Genomic DNA, 5,899 nt, shown 5'->3' on the forward strand with positions numbered 1-5,899 from the left:
TATTCTAAAGTTTCATATACATATTTGCTCGTTTAATGCTTCTTAATTCTCATACATTACATTACATACATACATACATACATATTCTGCCCATGGGCAGGTTTTTCACTGCAAACCCAGAATTCTTCAATCTTTCCTATTTTCTGCCTTCCCCTTAGTCTCCAAATATGATCCACATATTTTCATGTCTTCTATCACCTGATATATTTTTCTGCCCCGAACTCTTCTCCCGTTCACCATTCCTTCCAGTGCATCCTTCAGTAGGCAGTTTCTTCTCACCCAGTTACCCAACCAATTCCTTTTCCTCTTCCTGATCAGTTTCAGCATCATTCTTTCTTCACCCACTCTTTCCATTACAGCTTCATTTCTTATTCTATCTGTCCACTTCACACAGTCCATCCTCCTCCATATCCACACTTCAAATTCTTGTATTCGTTTCTCTTCACTTCGTCGTAATGTTCATGTTTCTGCCCCATACAATGCCACACTTCAAACAAAGCACTTCACTAGTCTCTTCCTAAGTTCTTTTTCCAGAGTTTCGCAGAAGATGCTCCTTTTTTTATTGAAACCCTCCTTTGTCATTGCTATCCTCCTTTTGACTTCCTGGCTGCAGCTCATGTTACTGCTTACAGTACATCCCAAGTATCCCATACATAATATCTTTTTTTTTTTAAGAACGGTTTAGTAATTCCTAAACTGACTTATTTCATGAGGACAACTCCGTTGTGCCTATTTCCAGCGAGAAAATGATAATGATGATGATGATGATGATATGATTGTGATTGTGAAATAATTAAAATGCAACATATTCATCTATTTTTGTCAATATTATTAGAATTATTTTCTTTTTTCGTTGTTGGTAACTCTGTAGCATCTATTACATGCTTTATGGTTGTGCTAACAGATGGAGTTACTTGTCAACAATGTGACGCTGAAACGTATGTTCAGGTTACTGAACAGCGACAGTCCTGATGTATTTTTATATTTGTGATGATTGGTTAATTAATATTAACCCGGCACACTCACAATCATGCAAATTTCCAGACTCTAGACACCCAGGGAATTCCTCTTCTTCAAGAAAAATTGATCAAGAGCCTAGCCCGGGAATCGAACCCGGGACCTCCTGATCTGGACCAACAGACCACGGAGTCAGTCATATTATTATTATTATTATTATTATTATTATTATTATTATTATTATTATTATCATTATCATCATTATTATTGTGATTTATATAAAATTCTCACATTTTCGCATGTATCGTTATTTTCACCGCAGGTACAACTCCTGGCATCGTATCCCCTTTAAGACTTGACCGTGAACCTGAGTGCACATGTACTTATCGAAGTTTCAGCAAAGCTCCATTGTCTCAGTTCGGATTGCATTCCGTCGTAATTCTTAGAGGGTTACGACCCCTCTAGAATTCGATGAAGCCAGAAGAACCTCTCTCTTTCCTGTGTCCCGGAAATCTATCTGACTGTTTCCTCTTCATTCTTGTGCCGTACACCCCGCGGCAGGCTAATACGTGCAAAACAAAGACCAGTATGGTGGGATACTGCGAAGTTGCAACTCCCTCGTATCCAGTTTATCTACAGCATTTTTTAGCCTCAGAAGAGGGCCACAACCCATTCCAGTAAGCTGGGGTGATTATTTAATGTTAATACATTTCCTGTAATTGCTGAAACTGTTAACCAACATGGCCCATGGTCATGATTTTACAATAAACATCACCGGGCTCTTTGGACATCGAATTCAGATCCATTTGTCTGGTAGTTGACTAGCGCTTTAGAGATCGCCGATTCGGATGAAAATCATTAATTATATACAGTCTTAGAAAAACGTTTTGTAGCATAGATACTTTATAAGTCTCAGAGAGGTAATAATAGTAAAATGCGTTACAAGAGCGGTATATTGAAGTTTTCATGTTCGAGGAAAAGTTTGAAAAAGCGAAACGTAGTTGAGCTTTCCGAGAATTGAAAGAAAACATACCGCTCCTGTATCGTACATTATTTTATGCGAAGATCGTTTATTACATACCTGAAAGAGGAATTTCTAATTAGTTGCAATGAAATCTCCATCTTGGTTTCTGTTCAATGACGGCAAATTTGTAAAACAAAAATATCTATCTTCAACATTGTTGCTTTAAACTGTTTTCTGTGTTTACTATACTCCAGCAGGCCGTGATATAAGTCTGTCTTTTTTTTCCCCCAGTCCATAAATGCGAACTTAAAACAAACGGTAAGGTTATGTAATGATTTATTTTTCATTTTAATATTTCAACAATATTATTTATATAACATATTGCAGTAATAACATCGGCATTTGGATTCTTGTTGATCTTTCACGGCTTCCTTAATGTTACTTGCATCACGAATCCAGTAACTTTAGTGGAGTTGTAGAATGTACTTAATTTTTGCAAATATTTAAAAGCAATAATTAACAGTGCAATTTAGGTGAAATTGCAGTGGTAAGTTTCCAATTTATAATTATTACTATATTGAACGTCTCTAAAAATAATATGTTAAAAGCCTAAAGCAGTAAAATCAATATGTCACTTAAGCGGTAAGAAGAGGGAAATTGTTATGTATGTTAGGTTGGGAATACTGAATGTGGAATTTTAGACTTTCCGCGGATTGGTTTTGTGCGGAAACCAAGCAAATACGCACGATCTCGCACAAAAGAAATTTTATGCTCGACCATGCTGTAATGTAGTAATTATACACCTGGTAGCAGCCCTTTAATGGACCTCATTAAAGTACACCTATTCATTAAAGTTCAGGTGTTCCACCAATCAGAAAACACCATTGTAGCAATATGAAAGCGCAAGTATCGATTATTCTCGGATATACAATCGAAAGACAACTAGCGAAACGTCACGGAGGCTGGAAATCCAATACTGTCGCAGAAGGTTATGTTCTGTTACTATAATAATTAGCGTTAATTGTAAATAATATTAAAATAAATTCAATTTGTCATCTCGTTTTTCAGTTCTAAATCAATTTCCAGGTTATATCAAGATTAATGTTTATTTTACTCTCTAGATTATATCAAGGTCAATGACATTTGTGTCTCGGAAAAAATCAATACTTTCGCGTCTGGGCACATCTCACAATTTACGAGATGTTGCACAAGGTCAGTTCCGCTCCCCAGTCAGATAAGAATAACATGAATACTTATGAATAATTTCAAGTTGGAAATATGGTCGAGCATAAAAAGTCGTGTGAAACTTGCCTATAATTAAGACGCTCGTATGAAAATTACGAAACTCGCTTGCGCTCGTTTCATAAACATACTCGCGTCTTAATTACTACCATTATAGACTCGTTGCGTAATGTACTATTGTTTCATTGTATGTCTAATCTTGCGCACTGCCTTTGTTACCAATTTGTTAACAGTTTTGCCGCACTACTTATTTACGGTAAATACTTTTCTTTAGAACTTGTTTTAACTACTAAAGAACGGCATACAGAGAAACAAAACTAATTTTATTACCTAAACTGGTCCTCCTCTTGTGAACCAGGTCGCTCGTCCTCTGATCACGCGCAATGTCTTCTTTCTGGGACTTATAAAGTATCTGTGCGACAAAACTTTTTTCTAAGACTGTACAGCAAAGACAAATTATTAGCATTAAAAGCTGACTCTCATTAAGAGCGAAAAGTAGCAGTCTATTGCCTTACTTCTTGTCAATCTGGTCAACTTATTGAATAGTGGCCAAACCGATGTCGTAATCAGAATACATACTAGGCGTGTCTCTCTTGTGATTGGAGCAATATAAGAAGAGGACTGTAGCTAATTTTCGTAAGGAAACTTCTCAAAAAAGCCATTGTAAATTTGTTAAAGTGGAGGTGTACAAAATGTTGCAGCCATAATAATTAAATACAATTTTGCTTCCTTGTAACGGGTCATTTTGGCCACGGACTATGTGGTCTTAATTATATTTTCCCTCCATACCATTTCCTTGAGTCATACTGATTTTTTTCCGTTGTTTTCCCCTCTTCCTTCATCAATACTTTCTACTTTTTCTCCTATCACCGTCACTCTACTTTTCGACAGCCTCGATTAGGTAAATATGTGTGTTATATCATTTTTAAGTGATTTCTGCCTTAAGATACAGTTAGTATTTGAAGTGAAATGTATTAATATTCCTGCCATTTCTTTTTTCATTTTTTATAGTTGACAATTATAAGTGAAATAAGAAAAAATTTAATAAAAAATTTCCAATTTCAGAATAGTCAGAACTCGTACATTCACAAACTAAAAGTTTCAGGACTTAGTTTAAAAATTGTGTTATTAAGTACAGTGAGTATAAAATCAAGTTATTAACATATTTGTTTTCGAGAAGTGTCCACTTGTACTGATGCATAGTGTTGAATTCAGATCTTTTCCTCCTAGAATTTATACTGTACCGGGAATAGGGTGAGATCAATAGAAAAAATTAGCAAGTCAAATGTTATCTAACAACAGAGATACTTTATGTAATAGCGATATAGAATAATGAGTTCAAAGAAATATAGCTTTCATTCGTTACTATAAAATGTTAATATAGGTATTAACATTAAAATATTAATACTGTTATTAATATGGTGAATATGAACTATCCTCTTGTGCAAAATTGTCACACGAAGCCGATGTTAAGTGTCCTGTTCACATAAACCACCTAAACTACCACTCCAAGTACGATCGAAATACAACCAATCACATTTAGTTCTCATCGTTTTTTATATTTGATTTTATGTCAAACCGTTTTATTCATTGACTTACCCCTAACAACACTAGGTGAAGGTAACACAGATAGGATTACCGGTCCACAGATTTAACTTTCACTTAAAAACAACTGAAAATTTTGTTCATTAAATGCAACGGATTCACTTTCCATTGACTCCTCAATACGTATTTTCTTTCCAAGAAAAGTAAACAATGTCTGTTGCTTTACCATCGTAAATATTTATAATTATGTATATGCCATAACTACTTTAGTAAATAAAATTATTATATTTGCTAAAACAACTAACACTGAAAACTATGCCAATAAAAACATGGAACCCACCCTTGACTTCTTTAAGAGTAACAATCAAGACTTCTTCATTCTTGAATACACTCCTTTAACACTTGTATAATCATTGACATATTGTTGAGTTATTTGCATAAATAAATAACGACTTCATTATGTTAACATTATAAATGTTAGATGTTATGTTACTTAATTGACTAGTTTTGATGCTCTTCGCATCATCCTCTGAATTCTAGAACTTGATTGACTAGATAAGATGTTGTTTGCATAACACCAAAAATGTATAATGTTAACACAGTGAAATCGTTAGTTATTTATTCAAGTAACTTATTAACAGCATTATATTTTTTGGTTTAGAAAGTCTGAAATCTACGGGTGGGGCCCCATCGGAGGGGGAGGGAAATTCCAGTACGGGCCATCCCCTGAATTCATCACTCCTCATTATATAATATACACAGTTAAAAATATTTCCATAGTATGTAATAATGCATAATGAAGAAAATAGAAAAAAATAAAAAACTTTGTGTTTGGAACTCTGAACCTTCCTATTAAAAGGATCACGTGTCCTTGTGGTCAGGTGGCATAAGCAGTAACAAGGCAAAAACATGAACTAAAGTGATGGAACATCGCTGCCAATAAGTATCATTTCTTTAATTAGCTAGTATTATGAAGCAAAAAATGTGTTGTGAATTCAATAATTGCTTCGTACAGAATTTCTTTTCAATTTTTAACTACAAAATTAAATTTTTCTTACGCATTTATCACAACAGTTGCGAAGTCGCGAATATTTCAGGGTTGTATGACTTAGCTTCGTTACGGACTCGTCACATCTCAGAAGCTGCGGCTGGTGTTGTGTGACTGATTAGCCACGTCTGGGTATGCAGCGT

Source organism: Periplaneta americana, chromosome 3, assembly GCF_040183065.1.
Source record: "Periplaneta americana isolate PAMFEO1 chromosome 3, P.americana_PAMFEO1_priV1, whole genome shotgun sequence".
NCBI lineage: Eukaryota > Metazoa > Arthropoda > Insecta > Blattodea > Blattidae > Periplaneta > Periplaneta americana.